The sequence below is a fragment of the Papaver somniferum genome, unplaced genomic scaffold, assembly GCF_003573695.1.
Source record: "Papaver somniferum cultivar HN1 unplaced genomic scaffold, ASM357369v1 unplaced-scaffold_19, whole genome shotgun sequence".
NCBI lineage: Eukaryota > Viridiplantae > Streptophyta > Magnoliopsida > Ranunculales > Papaveraceae > Papaver > Papaver somniferum.
Genome location: NW_020628818.1, coordinates 15,890,397 through 15,911,055, shown reverse-complemented (window position 1 = coordinate 15,911,055; position 20,659 = coordinate 15,890,397). Strand labels below are relative to the sequence as shown.

The 20,659-nt window shown below is 38.5% G+C and overlaps 1 long non-coding RNA gene across 1 annotated transcript; it reads left to right on the top strand.

Annotated features, from left to right (window-relative positions):
• The first annotated feature begins 18,989 nt into the window (after positions 1-18,989).
• Positions 18,990-20,282, top strand: LOC113338386. The gene is made up of 2 exons (XR_003354753.1): positions 18,990-19,197; positions 19,776-20,282. It is a non-coding gene; the product is annotated as an uncharacterized LOC113338386 (long non-coding RNA).
• The last annotated feature ends 377 nt before the right edge of the window (positions 20,283-20,659 follow it).

Genomic DNA, 20,659 nt, shown 5'->3' with positions numbered 1-20,659 from the left:
GATCCTGGAGGAGAGCCTGAACATGAAACTAAGATCCTCCACATGATAGTGATATGGAAATCTCCTTACATGCCTTGACTGAAAATATCTCAGGGGACATCATAAGAATTCCTGGTTTTGTAAATAAAAAAGTTATCTCCATTTTAATTGATACTGGTAGCACATACAATTTTATAGATTCTGCTTTGGCTGCCAGTGTACATTGTTCCATTGCTCAAACTGGTAATTTATTGGTCACAATAGCAAATGGGGATAAAACAGTGAGTTCTGGTGTTTGTTCTCAGTTGGAATGGACTATGCAAGGTTACAAGTTTTGTGGTTATTTGAGACTACTTCCTCTAGGAGGGTGTGATATAGTTTTGGGAGCAGATTGGTTAAAGAACTTGGGTGATGTTCTATTCAAATTATCAAAATTCTGCATTACTTTCAAACACAAGGGTAAGAAAATCACATTAACTGGTGTTCAGCAGAAGTCTTCACTAAGCATGATGAGTGGCTCTATAGTCAAGAATTTTTTTCAGAAACATACTCATGGCATTGTTGGCCAATTATTCTCCATTACTAGCTCCCATGTACAACTACCTACCCCACCACCAGTTTCCAACTTACTCATTGAATTCTCTGATGTTTTCACTGAGCATACCACCTTTCCACCTAAGAGAAGTTTGGTGATGTAATATTAAGATTGCGGTAAATACGGATTCGTTGCTCGGACTTGAATAGATTTAAAAACAAAAATATATACAAAATTGTCACAGGATCAAGAGATACTAGGACTCTGGATTTCACCAATTCTTATACTCATGTGATTCATGTATTTATTCTAAACAGTTATAGCTTCTAAACATCGACTCTTTGTTTGCCAAAATAGATTTTAAAAATATTAAGTGTAAATCTTAAGCATGGCCTATCAAAAGGATTAGTACCAAGCATAAACCATCAAATGAAATCACAAATAATTAAGAAAAATCATAATTCAATTCATAATAATGTAAATAGTCATAAAAGAATTAAATAAAAATTATTCATGCATAAAGAATGGTTTCCTCCATCATCCCAGTATTGGGGTTTATCTATTCATATCAATCACACACTCAACATATTAATTCAAAGCTCAAAGTGTGATTAAAAGAGTCAAAAGTTATAAAATAGTAGTTCTGAGACTCACAAAACACGTCCAGAAAAGAACGACAACAGAAAACTGCAGCGAACTGCGAAACCTCTCTTCTGCTGTTGAGCTACTGAAAATAAGACTGATCTGGAGCTGCTGAAAATAAGACTGTCCTGGAGAGTCTGTTCTTCGTGTTCTTGAAGCTTTTTAATGGCAGCAGCAGCAGCAGGTGAACATTGTTGTTTTTCCTTCTTCTTCGCTCCTCCTGGCTCTGGCTCGACCCCAAACTCTTCATCCCCTTTCTATGACGTAAACCCACTCTTATATATCCCTCAAATCCCCCAAAAATCTCTACTAACAACGACCATTCTTTTTATTCTTCTCCGCATGCAGTTGAGAGAAAATCTCTCCTGTGACTCTCTACGCGTGCTGTTAGCTATGAAATAGAAACCAAACTATTCTTAGGACTTGAACAGGACCAAATACATGTATATCCTGCGTGAAAGTCTCCCAAAAATTTCTCACAAAATATTTGAACGTGAACAGCAACATACGTGTCCTGTTTGGACTTTGATTTCTTCTCCCGGTCATTCCAGCCACTTCTGGCCCTTAAAATCACCCCTGTTAGCTTCCTATAAGTCCATAGAGTAAGCCCAAACATTTCCATCCCTTTAATCGCACTATAGCTCCTTCAAAAATTCCGATCAAAAACTGCCAGTTAACAAACTCACTTTCCCGCCAAAACTTCATTTGAAATGTGAAGAAGAGATGCCCCCTATCCATCTCCAGTGTCCCTTTAGCAGCTGCCCGGAAATGGGTCACCCCTTAGTAATTAGGTTACCCCTTATCCAAAATTGAGGGTCCGTATAGTGAGTTTTCTGGGACATTTTCCGCACTTTTTCGGGGTTCCTCCGAGGTATTTCTGAGGTGCTTCCGGTACTCTATCAACGGAGGTCCAAACGCCGCATTTTCAGCCAATTTCGCCGCAAAACCTTATTCTTCTAAAAACACCTACAAATAAATAAAATACCATAATAAGTACAAAAATGGGTACTAACAATATATACAATTGGGCTATATTAGACACATAAATGCGTCTATCATTTGGATCACCAAATACCTCTCAAACCTAATTCTGAACCAGTGAATCTCAGACCTTATAGATTTCCTTATATTCAAAAATCCATTGTTGATAATATAGTCAAAGAAATGCGCCATTCTGGCATCATACAACCAAGTCACAGTCCATTTGCTTCTCCCATTTTACTTGTCAAGAAAAAGAACAACTCTTGGAGATTTTGTGTGGATTACTGGAAGTTGAATAGCATCACTATTAAGGATAAATTTCCAATACCAGATGTAGATGGTGGATTTTCGACAAAGGCTAAAATCGTAAAACCAAAATCTTACATATTCCTGATCCAGCAATCAGATGAGTATTGAGGTTCATGTCTCTTATCGAAGCATGAAAGCTCATGGCACAAGAGTCTCTGACTGAGTATACTTCTCTCAGAGAATACATGAATATGCAGTCTCTCAACTGAGGCAACGACATATTTCATGAATACTGAGCAATTTCAGTAATAACTTTTATATAGAATTGAACGATTGGACGGCTCCTAAACAGCTTGTCTGCTAGTATAGAGCGATAACGTCTTCAGGATGTAACAATGTTTTCCCTGACTATATAAAAGACATGTGTATAAAATCTTAATGATTGGATGTCTCCTAGACAGCTTGCCTGCTAGTATAGATCGATAACGTCTTCATGATGCAATAACGTTTTCGCTGACTATACGTAATAAATATGATGCTTCAACTAGATCATATCGCTCAATCTCAAATAATTAATTCTCCTAGACGACGTGCTAGTATAGATCCATCAATTAATTATTTCTAGTCATTAGATTCATTAACCGAATCTCCAGAAAATATTCTACGTTTTTCATAATATTTCATTACTTCAATTCATGGCTCTTCCCAGCAGAATTCCATGGGTTAGTAATAAATATTTAACGTACGGGCATCTGAGCCACCATCGAGTAAGCCCCGAAAAAATGGTGCAAGTGTATTCAGAAATAAATGCACTAACGAGCACCTGAATGCACGAACGAGCATTCCAAAACACGAAGGAACGATGAAACCATGGAGAAAATAATAATAATAAAATATTTAAGGAGTCTAAGGGGACCAAGCCCACCGGCCGGCCGGTCATGCCGCCGTAGCCGGTCCCACGCCCCTTCCTTTATTTTATATTATTTTTATCATTTTCATTGATCCCATGAAAATCCTTTCGTTTCCTTTATTTCTCAGCTTCCCTCCTACAGATCGACCCATCCTCTCTTGTGACCGAATTGACTCTGGAACGGCCATTGTCTTGGTTTAGGCCGGAGTCCTACAGATTGATCTCTCGAACTTAAAGCACTCCCTTTTTGCAGTGCATCTGTGTGAGGTTATACATTTTGCTCGGTTCAAGGAGTCTCCTCCGCATGGTCGTTTCCTTAATTCCGTAAAATCCAGCAAATCGTTTTTACCCATCTACAGAATGGAGACCACAGTGGGAGATTAATCTCTCGGTTGGAATCTCAATTCTCACAAAGATGGTCAGTCTTAGGTCTGATTCAATTACCAATCTAGGTTCAACACCCGACTCTAACATCGCAAGTTCTAGTAGTACGGCCACCGCAAGTATTACTCCTCTCAACGTTGCAGGCTCTAGTGGTACTTCTAATACCACTCCTACGGCCAGAAATGTCATGCCACATGTTACTACTACTCCTCCGATTGCTGGTGATCCAGTGATCACTCATGTCAATGCTATGATGAAGAAGTCTGCAAAGATGTAAACGATGCACCAGCAAAGGAACCTGCAAGTTTCATCACTCGAGAAGACTTGGAGCGTCCTTTAGACGATCAAGGAAAAGACAAGACATCATATGTCTATTGTCTTCAACCTCCATATCTTGCTGCTACGCAAAGAATTCCTCTCCCAAAGGGTTACACCTCTCCAACATTCACATTGTACGATGGAACGGGGAACGCCCTAGAACATGTATCTCGATTTCTAGAAGCATTAGGCGAACATGAACACAGCCATGTCGTCCGTCTGAAGGAATTCTCGAAATCCCTGACAGGCCGAGCATACACGTGGTACAACAACATTGCACCTAGGAGCATCACTGGCTGGAGGAAATGGTTCATGCTTGCTACCGGAAATACTTCTTCTTCTTAAAGAAGATTATGCTCTCTGATTTGGATAGAAAATATCTCAGAAGACCAATGAATATCCGAACGATTATGTGAAGAGATTCAAAATCCAAGATTTGGATTTTCATGACCCGAATGTCATTGAACAACGACTGGTGGACTTGTACATCAAAAGAATGATCCCGGTCTACAGAGACTTGCTAGAAAATCTTTGGTTATAGACTTTCTCGGAGCTTCATGAAGCATCCAGACGATCAGCGACTACTGCACCTGCTTTAACTGGAAAGAGCAAAGTATGCAAGGTCGAGGAACCTCGAAGAAGACGATGCCCAGTAAACAAGCAGTACAATCTCCAACCTTCCATGAATGTTGCTGAAGGGAGCAAGAGAAAATCCGAAGTGCACCACATACTAACGCTTCTCCAACATCCCAAGCTCCTCCGAAAGTGCAAATAAAGGATAACCAATCTTGCACAATCCTCGACCCGGCATCAACGAATGGGAAAATGATCAAACAGGGACTCAAACTTCCATCATCCTACTGAAGAAGTGATCGAGTTACTGGAATTCTGGGTTCAAGATGATGCAATCTACTGTTCATCAGAGAGACTCAACTGAACAAAAAATGGAGAATCCCAGGGACTGTCATCTTCATAGATTCATCAATCATCCAACAACTAATTGCAATATTTTGAAGCACATCTTCAAAGAGAAGGTTGATCCATAATAGCTTCAACTGGGACTGAAGGAGTACACACAAATCCTCTCCCAATCAAAACCTTTATACTCTCTGAACAACCAGTTAAAGAAGCAGTTCAATTGTTGATCGAGCATATCTGTGGAATTGGCACAAAGGAAAGACATGTTCAGAGCACCGAATTACATTGTGTCAGACGTCTACCCATCCCGGAAATACTCCTCATCCACATACAAGGAGATGCACGATTGGGGACTTCTTACCACAATCCATCTCAGAGGAAAATATTTTGGAAGAATTTTGATCGATGCTGACACCGCCATCAACATCGTTCTACTTAAAACCCTCAAGAATCTACTCGTAATACCCATCTCAATCAGATACCTTGAGGGAACGCTCGGAAATACTTATGGCTACATCACTCTCAAAGTGGACATAAGTTTAACCTGGACAGAAACCAAGTTTCACATAATCAGGAAGATCCAGGATATGACATGTTCTTCAGACGAGCGTGCATCCATGATGATAAGATAGCTACTGACAAAGCGCCTTTGGTTGCACATCTCTCCAACGAAGAAAGTTCTGATCCAGAAGATTTGACGGACATTCCATCATTAGAGTACTTGGAGGAATTTCAAACTTTGACGAGGTTGAAGCAGGAACCTGCAAAAGATGCATAGACATTCATCAAGAAGTTCTGCACTCAGGAAAGTCTCATTCCATGTCTATGTCATTTATTTCCTCACATGCTATCCTAGCATGGGGACTCAATTCTGCTAGCAACTCTGCAAGACGTTATGAATGGTAGCTTCACCGCATTAGTATTTTACCAAGTGGTTGAATCTGACGTTTCTCCGAATCAAGCACTGAAACATTCATTACTGAGATGATTTCCAAACATGGCAAAGAACACTTTGGGTGTTTCTCCTGCAAGTCCATATGTTCCACAAAATCATAAAGCTCTGATGTCTGCACAAGTGTTGAATCCCACTATCGTAATGAAAGGGATGCTGAATCAATAGAAAATACTCCAGGTCCGAGATGATCAAACCCCTAAGACATTCGATGTTTAAGGAATGTACGCTTCAACGCTCAAGCATATAAGAAGCCTTCAAATTGTACTCACAATCAAAGAGTACATCTTCGATAATAGCGCATCTGGCTTCACAAATATCTCGACGATGACATATTGATTCAACACTAGCACGATCAAAGTGTAACTGAACTACAATCGTTAAGTCTTCGTTATCCCATGATAAGACTTCTGAAGCAGATGCAACATCATTCATCCATGGATGGTACAAACTCCTTCAACATACACTGGGGACTTGATCCTATTGGAAAGAATGAAGACTGTTGCTGCTATCTGCCGCAACAACATCGATTCCCTAACAAGGTACTTCAAAGTAAAGGTTCGGGAGAATTTGGGTTAAACCCTGCACCCTCATCTTAGGGACGCTCAACTCAACAATTAGTTCGTGAATATAAAGGCTCACTAGATGAAGGAGTAAAGACTATGTCGATAATCATGGATCTAGCCTTTTCGATCTCTGGAGGAACTCCAACCATATTATCAGCATCAACAAGCATTTCTGGAGAAAATTCTATCGTGATCCAGCATCAACGACGGTCTCAGGGGAAACATCCTCATGACCAGCTTCATCAACTATACGTTCTCTGAAGTGTTACTCGATGGATCAGACTTCTCCAAGCACTAATGATTCATATAAAGGTGTGTAGACATGAAATATGTTCACATGAAAGTCTTTCCGAAGCTTGCACAACAGGCGGGCACAATCCCAAGTCTTCTACAAGATGTTCTCATCACCTTTATAAATGAGATACAACATACTTCAGCCCATGGGTTTACAAAAACGTACCAATGGGTGAGGAATGGGACAATACTTCCTCAACTAAAGATGCTCGTCTATGTCTCTTCTATAATATACCAAAAGGGCGCATCAACCGGACATACGAGCTAAAAGATATGGCCTCCACACTCAAGTTCATGGAATCTGAAAACTTGCACGGGATTACAAGTTACAAATGTGCATGCTTCGTTTGCTGACCTATACAACTCCAAATTGGGTGATTCTTTATGATAACTCGGTATCTTACCTTCAAAATTTGGGCTCAAGCACCGAATTTCGACGACGTATGAGGTTCCTACAGCCCCCAGAGCATACAACATGCAAGCATAAATTCGTGGACGGGATTCATAACCTCTACAGTCGATCGATGTCCACCAGGTATTTTCGTTAAGTACTTCATCAAAGTACCTCCTACTTCCAACACCTAGGAGTTTACATAAAGGTTTTTGTACCTGGGTCCTCTATCTAGGTCTTGCCAGAAGAAGAGAAAAATAAAGGGAGAGATTTAACAAAATACTGAGGACTGACGGTCCGCTGATCATGACGATCAGTTCATAGTCCAAGACTCGTGAATAGCACCAAGTTCACCTATGCTAAACATCATCATGAAACGAATGTTACAACCAAGACATACAACCATGGTCATTACATCATCCCCTCTTAAGAGCAACCTCAGTTAAGGTCCCGTGACCAAGGTTTCAGATGTGATGTTTCTACGACTGACAGAAACAAGATGGCACTGCAAGAACCATGCTCATGTATCAATCACGGGTCCTGATGTCAAATGCATAAATGTCATTAAAATCCTTCACCAACCGTTCAAGACATAAGCGAATGATCTAAAGACACAACAAGAGTGTTTTACAACAAGCTCGTCTGAGATGATTTTACACTGTCCCGCACAAAGCAGCGAACTGGGAGAAACTGGTGAAGATTCTAGGGATGAGTCATATACCATTCTCTTCGTATGGATGTCCTCTACAACATATCCAAATTTTACAACAATTCGATAAACGAGCAAAGAGATGTGGCTGAACCATTGGACTACATGACAGCGTGAAGATTTCCTGAAAACTTCCTGGAAGTTTATTGTTTCGTCAATTTCGGGGCTTAAACATGCTCAAAAGCCAAAAATCTTCTTTGATAAACCTTGGAAATTTTTTAAGGATGAAGAAACATCGGTAGATCATCAAAAACGGACATCGAATAAATATTTTACAGCATTTTCAATGAAGACCTAATTTCTGAATTTTCTGATGACGAAATTCTTCATTCATCCACATCTGAATCAGGATTTGCACCATCAACGCAAGGCCGAACTTCATCTTCAGCCGTTAGTCTCACTTGCTGAAGTCGGCGGTGCTTCTGCTGCTGCTGAGATATGAGCATATATCTTAACACGAATTACTCTCAGACGATCAAGAGACATACCATGCATCAGTTTTCCAACATCTCTGAGTGGTTGATTCACCTCGGCATGAGCATCTGCAGAAGTCTTCATCTTTGACTTGATATTGTTGGATCATTCCCCAGAAGAACCAGAAGAGTGGTTGTAACCAGAAGCCACCCCTATCTGAGGCGAAAGACATGGAGTCATGGATATACCAATAACAAACGGGTAACAAAAATGGTAACAATCCAACTCTTACCTATTTACAATTTCACTAGCTGTAGTGATTATAACGTCAGAATTTCGAAAACTTGCTCGTTCCCTCAAACCTGCAAAGACGAGCGAAATTCATTATTCAAAATCATGACTTGATTTTCATAAAACCGTGAACAACCCACGTGAATTTTAACATCCACTGATTTTTCAAAAACTAGACAGACGTTCATTCTACAATTGTTAAAACTCACGTACAGACATTATTTCACCATGTATAATGGTCTACTTTCAATAGTTGTTCAAAATCAAAACATGATTTTACAAAATATATAAATATTTAACGTGAAACTCACGTAAATTTGAAAAATATATCTATATATTTTTGCTCCCTCGCACGAGCATCTGTCTTTGAAGCGAGAGTATATTTTCAATGATTTCTAAAAGATCGAAGATAAAAAAATTTCATGAAATCTCATAAACAAAATTTTATTACTAACAGGCACACGTCTATTAAAAAAAAAAACTTTTCTCTCGTACGAGCATCCACCTTTGAAACGAGAGTTTATTCCACTTTGTGAAATCTCATATATTTAAAAAAAAAAATTGGTTTTTGTGAAAGCTCATAGACAAAACTTTATATCATCAGACTGAGGTCTATTTTTTTTTGTTCCTTAAACTAACAAACGAACGAGCGTCTGTTCCTAAAACAAGGATTTCTTTTCTTGAACCCGGACCCATGAATCCTAAATCAACCAAAGTTCGGTCACCAAATCAGCAGTGCTACACCAATTTGCGCTCGATGCTCTATCATGCTACTGGGATCTACGTTCAAGCCATGGTTCGTTCGTGCAATCGAAAATCCGGTAACATTCTATCTTACGACTAAGTTCAATTACTTATTTCGTCCGTAACTAGAAAATCACCATCCAGTGCTGACTAAGGAACATGATTGTCCCTCACTAAGCAGGGGACTTAATGTAGATGGTGGATTTTCGACAAAGGCTAAAATCGTAAAACCATAATCTTACATATTCCTGATCCAACAAACAGATGAGTATTGAGGCTCATGTCTCTTATCGAAGCATGAAAGCTCATGCCACAAGAGTCTCTAACTGAGTATACTTCTCTCAGATCATACATGAATATGTAGTCTCTCAACTGAGGCAACGACATATTTCATGAATACTGAGCAATTTCAATAATCACTTTTATATAGAATCGAACGATTGGACGGATCCTAGACAGCTTGTCTGCTAGTATAAAGCGATAACGTCTTCAGGATGTAATAATGTTTTCCCTGACTATATAAAAGACATGTGTATATAATCTTAATGATTGGACAGCTCCTAGACAGCTTGCCTGCTAGTATAGAGCGATAACGTCTTCAGCATGCAACAACGTTTTTCCTGACTATACATAATAAATATGATGCTTCAACTAGCTCATCTCGCTCAATTCTCGAATATCTTCTAGAAGACGTGCTAGTATATAGCCATCAATTAATTATTTCTAGTCATTAGATTCATTAACTGAATCTCTAGAAAATATTCTACGTTTTTCATAATATTTCATTACTTCAATTCATGGCTCTTCCCAGCATAATTCCATGGGTTAGTAATAAATATTCAACGTACGGGCATCTGAGCCACCATCGAGTAAGCCCCGAGAAAATGGTGCAAGTGTATTCAGCAATAAATGCACTAACGAGCACCTGAATGCACGGACGAGCATTCCAAAACACGAAGGAATGATGAAACCATGGAGAAAATAATAATAATAAAATATTTAAGGAGGGGTCTAAGGGGACCAACCTCACTGGCCAGCCGGTCCCACGCCCCTTCCTTTATTTTATCATATTTTTATTATTTTCCTTGATCCCATGAAAATCCTTTCGTTTGAGAAAATCCCTTCAATTCATGGTATTTCCTTCACATCAAGTAAATTGTACAAAAATTACATAAAATTAGGAAAGGTATCACGGGACCGTGGTCAATAGCCGGCCGACCATGCCTTAGTCGTGACCGGTCCCACACCTTGTAATTCCTTATTTTATTAATTATTTCCATCATCTCATGGAAATTCCTTAATCTCATGAAATTCCTTGATTTCATGATATTTCCTTCACATCAAGGAAAAGACATAAAATTAGGGAAAACTCGCGAGACCGGGCCCTAGCCGGTCCCATACGCCCTTATTTTATTATTATTAAAATTATTTGTTTCCCTCATCTCATGGAAACTCCTTCACTTCAAGGAAACTCATTGATTTCTTCAAACTCCTTGATTTCATCATATTTCCCTAAAATCATGAAATAATAATAAATTAGGAAAAGTGCCATGGGACCGTGCTCATTGGCCGGACGGACATGCCTTGGCCATAGCCGGTCCCACACTTCATGATTCCTTCATTTTATTATTATTATTTCCTTCATCTTATGAAGTTTCCTCAGTTTCAGCAAAATCCTTGATTTCTTCATATTTTCTCAAAATGTTGCTCAAACGCACATCAGAAAATATCAAAATTCTCAGGACTGAGACACTGACACTTTGGCGACGTGAGCATGTTACCTTGACCGACCAAGGTTGGCTCTTTGTCTTGCAAGGAACCGGTCCCACGCATTTTCACAATTTGACCTAATTTGCGCAATTGCACGTATTAGGTCCAGAACTCTTCCAAACAACTTGGAATTTGATCAAATGATCGCCAATCAATCCCATGACCAACCAGGGACAGTTTCATGACCCCTTGGTCGGTCCTTCATCTCTTCATAATTTATTAGGTTTTATCACCTAAGGTTCAGACGAACATTATTTGAATAAATGATTAAACCAACATTTAATCATTTTTTCACCAACTGGACTTCAAGATACTTTGGTATTTTTATCACTTGAGCATATGTGTGTTACATGGTCAATTCATCATCCCATGTAGCCGGTCCCTCCTTCACTTCGTGGTTGATTTTCAATGAATCATCAATTGATCAACAATTGATCGAAATTAGGGGTTCGAATCCAAGGTTCATGAATCCAGATTCAAACGCTAATAATTTTATGTTGATCCCATGATCAAAATCTTAACTATTATACTCGGTTCAATTGCCAGTATTTTAAATTAATATTTTATTTGGTCCTGCTACCAATAATTCATCAAACGAGCAACATTTGCTCAGACTAAGGAATATTGGTTCAACTATCAATATTCAACAGTCCATCGAATGAGCAATATTTTCTCACCTTAACTATCAACATTTACTCGAGAATTATACCTCTATCTCAACAGACACGTTCAACTCATGAGTCTCAGAACATTTTCAAAACACTTTCGACTTAGCAATACAAGGACTCATCGTCCCATGAAGTCAACAACTGACTAACTAAGTACACGTCTGCCTTGCATACTCCACAATCACGAGACATCAATCGTGTCACATGGGGGGATATTAACTAGGGTTTTGGTCTGGCGACCTACGACACGTGTGTTCACCCACGATGAGAATATGATCAAGTCATGCAATCAGTTCAAGGAGTTAGCAAAGTAGTGGGTAGAAAAACAACTAAGTATCAGCACGATGAGCAACTGGTTTAAACACGATTTCCACTTCCCCACTCTTTGACTCCAGCAACTGTCACACTTCATAGGATCAAGGTGTTTACAATTCTAGCACTATAAATAACTCCCTGAATCATGATTGAAACAACAGACAATTCTCGATAGACAGTCTTTCGTCTACACTAACTCATCGTCTTAGCAATTACTCTCAACTGAGTAAACTCAATCATTCAGAAACTATTTTCACGCAAAATACACAACACACCAACAATCCTTGATCACCATTGATCTCACACATTTCTCAGATTCCCTCCTACAGATCGACCCATCCTCCCTTGTGACAGAATTGACTCTGGAACGACCATTGTCTTGGTTTAGGCCGGAGTCCTACAGAGTGATCTCTCGAACTTAAAGCACTCCCTTCTTGCAGTGCATCTGTGCGAGGTTAAACATTTTTCTCGTTTTAAGGAGTCTCCTCCGCATGGTCGTTTCCTCAATTCCGTAAAAACCAGCAAATCGTTTTTCCCCATCTACATCAGTTATATTGATGAGTTGTTGGATGAATTGCATGGCTTTAAGTTTTTTACCAAGATTGACTTGAAGTCTGGTTACCACCAAATCAGAGTCTCTCCTTCTGACATCCACAAAACAACATTCAGAACTCATCATGGGAATTTTGATTTCAAGGTAATGCCATTTGGTCTCACTAATGCGCTAGCTACTTTTCAAGCTCTAATGAATAACATTTTTCAAGAACATCTTAGGAAGTTCATTCTTGTCTTCTTTGATGACATTCTGGTTTATAGTCCTACTTTAGAAGATCACTTATTACACTTACAAACAACATTGAAGCTCCTCATACTACATCAGCTGACAAAATTTTTTTCCAAATGCTCCTTTGGCCTGTCTAAGATTGAGTATTTAGGACATATCATTACATGCAATGGAGTTATGGCTGATCATGAGAAGATATCTGCAATGGTATATTGGACCACTCCTACCAACCTAAAATCCTTGAGAGGATTCTTAGGACTTACAGGGTATTATAGGAAATTTGTACAGAATTATGGCATAATTAGCAGACCACTTAATGAACTTTTGAATAAGGATGCTTTCAGTTGGTCCCCTACAGCAACAACAACTTTCCTTCAGCTTCAGAAAGCAATGACAACTACTCCTGTTTTAGCTCTGCCTGATTTTAGCAAGCAGTTCATCCTTGAAACTGATGCTTGTGACTTAGGCATTGGAGCTGTCCTTATGCAAGAAGCCAGAGTTATAGCCTTTTACAGCAAGCCCCTTGGACCCAGAGTTGCTGCCTTATCCACTTATGAGAAGGAGCTTTTGGAAATTGTTCAAGCAGTCACTAAATGAAAACATTACTTACAAGGTCAGCATAAACACTGATCATTAAAGCATAAATTACTTCCTGGAGCAAAGGATTTCTACAACTTTGCAGCAGAAATGGCTTATGAAACTTTTGGGTTTTGATTATGAATTCAAGTACAAAAAGGGTTCAGAGAAAAAAGTAGTTGATACTCTCTCTAGAAGAGCTCATTTTCCTACTTCCTTCAATTCCATTTCTCTATCTCAACCTGCTTAGGCACAAGAAATAATTGCTAGCTATGCTGACGATCCTAAGGCACAACATCTAATTGCTCAGCTCACTATTATTCCTCATACAGCTCCTCACTATTCTTACATTAATGGAGTCTTGAGGTATACAAAAACAGGCTTTATGTTGGCATCTCTTGCAAAACAAAATCTAAAATTCTTAACTCTCTACAATGTTCAACTGTCAGGGGCCCTTCTGGTATGCAGGCTACTTACATTAGAGCTAAATCCTATTTTTTTGGCCTGCCATGAAGAAGGATATCCTGTTATATGTTTCCACTTGTGATGTGTGTCAAAGGAATACATGGGAACACACATTTCCAACTGGATTACTGCAGCAACTGCCCATTCCAGATCATGCCTGACAGCACATCTCAATGGATTTAATTGAGGGATTACCAATGAGTGAGAGAATATCAGTTATTCTGGTGGTAGTTGACAGATTTACAATGTACAACCACTTCATTGGTCTAAACCATCCATACACTGCTTCTTCTGTTTCTAGGGAATTCATCTCACAGGTTTTCAAGCTTCATGGTCTGTCATCTTCTATTGTTTCTGACAGAGAAAAGATCTTCACCAGCAACTTTTGGCAAGACCTTTTTAAAGCTCTTGTCACTCAGCTGCACCTCAGTACAGCTTACCATCTACAAACTGATGGTCAAACTGAGAGAGTAAACTCTTGCCTTGAAAGTTACTTGAGATGTGTGTGTGGTCACCAGACCAAGAAATGGCATTTATGGCTTCCACTTGAAGAATGGTGGTATAACACCAATTATCACACCAGCTTGAAGATGTGCCCATTTCAAGCCTTGTATGGCTATCTCCCACCACACTTAGCTTTTTCATCCACTGCCACCGCCTATGTTACTGAAGTTGAATCTTTTTTAAAGAAAAGGGATGATGTGCTTGCCTTACTCAAAGATTCTCTACACAAATATCAAGAGAGAATGAATTTTTTTGGTGACCAGAAGAGAACTGACAGAGTTTTCTCTGTAGGGGACAAGGTTTACTTGAAACTGCAACCATATAGGCAAGCATCTGTGGCTCTCAAAAGAAACTTGAAACTTGCTTCCAAATACTATGGGCAATTTGAGATAGTACAAAAAATTGGTCTACCTGCTTACAAGCTACACTTGCCAGCAAAATCAAGGATTCACCATGTCTTCCATGTATCCCAGCTGAAGCAACACATTGGTACAACTCACATCCCTTCTCTTGCACTACCTGTTTTAGATACAGATGGACAATTTCTTGTCATTCCTGCAGCTGCCCAGGCCTCAAGAACTATCCCGCGTCATGGAGTATTTGTGCCTCAACTACTTATTCAGTGGACCAACTCTTCATCCGCAAATGCTACATGGGAGGATGCAAAACACATAGCTCACCATTTCACTAAATTCCATCCTTGAGGACAGGGATCTGCTGATGGGGAGGGAGTTGTCATATACCTTCTATTTCTCTAGTTTACTCTTAGCTGCCCCGAATAAACGTTCGTCTGCCCTTATCAATTGCCTTATTAATCGTGACGTGTCGGCTGATCATTTGGCATTTGTTTCCTGTTGAGATTGAAACACGCGTTAGGTTTAGATTAGTTGTTATTAGAGTTTTATCTTCCAATCTTTTGAGTATTTAAGATGTAATGAAACCCTGTTTTAGGGCAAGTATGAATTAATGAAATTGTAGGCTATTGCGGCAGAAGTTACCATTATCCGTTCAATCTCCGTCGATTTCCATTTCCTTTCCATTGAATTCACCCTCAATCGTACTAAGAACAGTACAGAGTACTCCAGATACTTAGGTATACTTACTAATATATAGAAATTTGATATTTTTTCTTCGAATACGCCATTTCCGCATTTGAAAAAAACTCACTTCTGGCATGGAATTAGTATGATTACAATGCCGAAATTGTCTTTAGCGACATGGTATTCATGGTACAACCATGCCAAAAAATTATATCCCCCATTTTGAAATTAGTTACGGCATTTTTTAATTATAAAAATCAATGCCGGAAGCAAATATACTTTTCACCAACCACGGAATATTCCAAAAAATATTCTGCCGGCATGGATATCAATTTTTCTAACAATGCCGATATACGCTGAAACAACCACAAAGAATGATAACTTTGCAGACGCAAATCCGGCATTGTTGTGTAGATATCGAGCATACCGGCACCACTGTTCCGGCATTGCTTTTTTTTTTATATATTATTATGCCGGGGAAGCAAATATACTTTTCACCAACCACGGAATATTCCAAAAAATATTCTACCGGCATGGATTTCAATTTTTCTAACAATATTGATATACGTTGAACAATCATAGAGAATGATAACTTTGTAGACGATAATCCGGCATTGTTGTGTAGATATCGAGAATGGCACCACTGTTCCGGCATTGCTTTGTTTTTATATTATTATGCCGGAACAACTTTATACGTTAAAATATGAGTATAAATTGTAAAGTAAAAAACCGACATAGTTTTGCATTCACCTAGAAAGCCGAAATTTAATATTCCACTAACACGGATTTTGAATGCTAGCCACGTTAGCTTGTCCATTGAACAATTTGTAAGTATTTTTTGTAGTTTAGTTTACGTAATCCATGTTGTTTGATCTTCCAAATAAACACCAGTAACAAAGTAAGATTGTGATTGTGTTTGTGTTTTTGTAGCATGAAGCCGTGAAAGCGCGTTACTTGGATAAAAAGGGGGGAGCATTCGCATTTGATGCAAGCTATCACTTCATGTTATCCAAAATTACGGAGTATGCCCCTGACTTCATGGTGGGTGTATCGGACTCGGATTCCTCGGAGGAAGATTGGTGGTTTTAGAAGTTTTTATGCGGGTTTTGTGGGTAGATCTCTATGTAAACCTCACGAGACTATAACTCGTCTAATAGGGTCGCCTAGGAGTTCAAAGGCTTGATGCAAGTGTTAAGTGCATCTGTGATACCCGCGATAGTGGTTACATTTCTAAACAATTTATGAATATGTCTTACATTTCTAAATAGTTTACGCGTATGTCTTAATAGAATCCAGGAAAAACAAGATTATATGATCAAAACAACATTCCAAAAGAGTTTCAACAATAACATTCATGTAGCATTATGTAAGATTATAACAAAAGATATAACCTATATAGCACAGATAACTTAAGTACCGGCATTGAAAAAGTGAAGCCGGCATTGAACAGCTACATAACGACCTGATAAATATGCCGGCATTCAAAATGAAAACACATCTATGACGGAGAAGATGTATTTTCAACATGGTTTCTAAACACAAAATGGCTAATGCCGGCATAGGATCTAACGACCTGGTAAATAAAACCGCCATTTTATTCAACCTAAACTCTATGCCGTTTTTGAACATGCAGATTCTGGGGATTTTTCAAAACCAAACCGGCACAATATTCATATAATAACCAGCACCGTAAATCTATTCTTGCATTGCATTCAACGAATACTCAATGTCGGCATTCTCACTGTAACTGAAAATTTGAAGTTAGGATTTGCAATTCTAACCGAAACCCGTTTTTTAAATCAATGAAAACAGTTATAAACGACTAAGTAACACATACCTTCTCACGGAAGCCATTTGATTCAGCGGTTGATCGTCGGAATTGTCGTCTTCTTCGTAAGCAATCTGTTTCAATCATTGTTCTTGAAGTTTATTCGCATTCGATTCGGGGTTGGGGATTGGGTTTCTTCTTTCGGGGAGGCATGTTTATAGATTTGATTAATCGACGAAGAAATTTTTGAATCGTCGCGGAATCGTTGAATTTTTTTTATCTCCTAAAAGACTAATGCCTGAAGAGAATGAGAATGGGGATATAGAATTTTAGGATTTAAGTTTTTATTTTGATGTAATGGCATAATTGTAATTTTATTAAGTGAATGGGTATTTTGGTATTGTTGCACCAGAAAATCACTCCTTAGCAGATGAAGTAGGATGGGAGTAGTGATCCATATCTCCCACGGATTTATAATATTCCTCAATTGCGCGTTCCCTTAAAATAGTTATATTTTGGGAGACTTTTTTCTTTCTTTTTCATTGTGTAAAAATAAATGTCCTACTTGTTTTATGTGTATAAGGTGAAATTCGATATGTTTTGTTGTCTCTGTAAATCACCATGATTCCTAAAAAATCATTCAGAGAGTCTCCCAAAATCTCTACACACACGGAAAGTCATCCAAAATCTTTTACATAAAGAATCTCCTAATATCTCTGCTGATCCCAATTAACTTAAGCCTGTTAAGTATACTAACATATAGCAAATGTTGGGTGCTCTTCTTCGTTGGGAGGAGTTTCTATATCTTGATTCTTGTTTTTCGGTGAATTTTTAATGGCATCATCTACTATACCCGCCTAGGATGTGGCAAAGAAGCAAACCACTTCACATGCAAAGAAAACAATAAAAAAAGGTAGATCAAATCCTCCATCTTGAAATACAGTAGTACATTATTCGTTTTGACATTCTTGCATATAAATACTAAAATTTAATGTGTGAAGTTCATGAAATAACCACAACGGGTCCCACTAGCTTGACTACATTGATGAACATTATTCGTCCACATGGCCCCCTCAACCCTGTTAGTCACTTTACTGTTATATGTTTTGATAATAAGATTTACACATCAACATTGCAATCAAAGTGTTCAATTCTAGGAACCGACAAATCAACATTGCTGTCCAAGTGAGTTAGAGATGAAGCTTAGCTCCACCTTCCATCTCGCTAGACGCTCTGGATTGCTTCTAATCAGCGGATACAATTCGCGTTCGGTATAAGAAGCACATGGTTCGTTCAAAGTTAAACCTATGTAACATGGGATTAATAATTTTGTGATGTTATCGTACCTAAATGTATCCGGATAAAAATTGACCATTCACCGGAAGTTACGTTGGAATTTATAAGAGTTTTTCATCTCTAAAAATATGCGTGGATACTTGAAGCAAAAATGTTTTTATTCTTGCAGAAGTATTGATTTGGAAAAAGTTAACTTTTTTTATTTTTAGAAATCATTTAAAATTATGTGGTAGAATTGGATTCCTGGAAGTCAAAAAAAACAACTTCTGATATCTAAACACGTTATAATTCAGAGTATTTGTGGATAAAATTGTAAATGGCGAATTTTAGTTCACAAAAAAAAAACAGATGTTAATTTATGACATGCGGGCCTATGAAAGGATTGCCATTTTGAAGTTAATCATCTTTGGTACGTGTTTGTGCACCTTAAAAGACTAGTGTACCCCTTCTCTTTAAAAAAGCTTACTCTAGGGGTAGTTAAATATAACAAGCAAGGGTAATTTAGACTTGTAGGAAGCCAAATAAGTGAATGCACCTCCGTGTTTGTGTTATTCACTGGCCTACCTAATAACCGAAATAAATTTGTAATAACTATTTTGTTTTTTTAACTGAGACTCGTTTCCTCATGGCGGTGCTATTTCCTCCTCCAAACCTTCACCACCACCACCGTAATAACCAGCAACACCATCACCACCATTCACTAATTGTGCTGCTCTCACCACCACCTTAATCAGGTACAGTTCTCTTCATTACAAAATCTCTCAGTAACACACTTTAACTGTTTGTGAAAATGCCAAGCAGAAATTTCATTACCTCGAGAAAAAATAAACTTCAGATGTTTTTTAAATTTCTGGAAAAATTTAAATTGTGGCAGTTCACTATTACAACCTAGGGGCCTAGGCTAGGGCAACAATACTACGGCGAACTTTTCTTTGAAATGCTCTCCTGATATCGGTACACTTTTCATGCTTCACCTAGCTGCACCGTCTTTCCTATATAATTCACCAATTTGCCATGGTCCGAAAACAAATTTGTTAAGTCAATGATTTAGACATGATTAGATAGATGGTTTATTAATTAACAGAAAAGTCTGCTTAGCATAAGCATTGCTAATTTCTTTGTGGGTGCTTCTACTTTGTTGCGTATTGGAGTAGTATTGTAGTTCAATGTGTAGTACCTATCTATATATATCTCTACGAAAGTCTGATTATCTTGCTCTCACAAGTCGCAAGCAACACACGGAATCTGTTTCCTCATCTCTATTATCATAGACATACATAATCTGTTACCAGTAAAGTTTTGGTTGTTTCAGGATGGAAGGTAGCAAAAGAGAGATACAAGGTGGTCAGAATCTCTTCACCAGCAGCACCTCCGCCACCACCTCAACAATGCGGTGCCATCATGTCTTGGGTTATCCACTAGTTAATTTTCAGTGGGTAGAGTGTGAAGACACCATAAACAAGTGTATCAAGATTTAAACAAGTCGTGCTACTCGGCCATTAGGATATCTGGCGCCGTTCAAGGCTGCGCTCGATTAGACTAACCAAGATGTAAAGCACAACTTGTACTTGGCCGATTTTTAATAAGGGAAGTCGGAAAGAAGCATTTAAAAATTTGCCCGTGCTTGTGAGTATGATGATGAGCTTGCAGTAAAACTACTAGTAGTATGTAAAATTTTCGGTGTAGGTTCCGCAAGATGCTGAAAACAGAAAAGGTTCATAAAGAAAAGAATAAAAACTTTGGGCCATCTAGATTTACTCGCCTCAAGGATATTTTGATTTGTCTTGTCAATAGTACCATAATATCACATGATTTTTAATCTTCTTCACATATCATTGCTCTTGTCAAATTGCAATTTCTTAACAATAACCGGTGTTACTGGACGATGATACCAGTGATGACCTAAGTTCAAAACTCGCCTTCTCCAAACAAGAAGACCAGTAAAGTAATTAATTTAACCAGAAGGGATATCCGGATCATGATTTACAAGGTGTGAAAAAACAAAAAATCAACCCCATGGCCAACTAGGCTACTAGGAGCGTTAGGGGTAATAAAATGAAAACTGACCCTAAAAACCGAAAGGGCACAAAAAGCAAGGGATGACCTACATGAGTCGGCTTTTAACTATATTTAGCTGGACAGACAAAACCAACTTGTTATCACCATCGTCGCTATCTGCAGCTGTTACTGCTGATG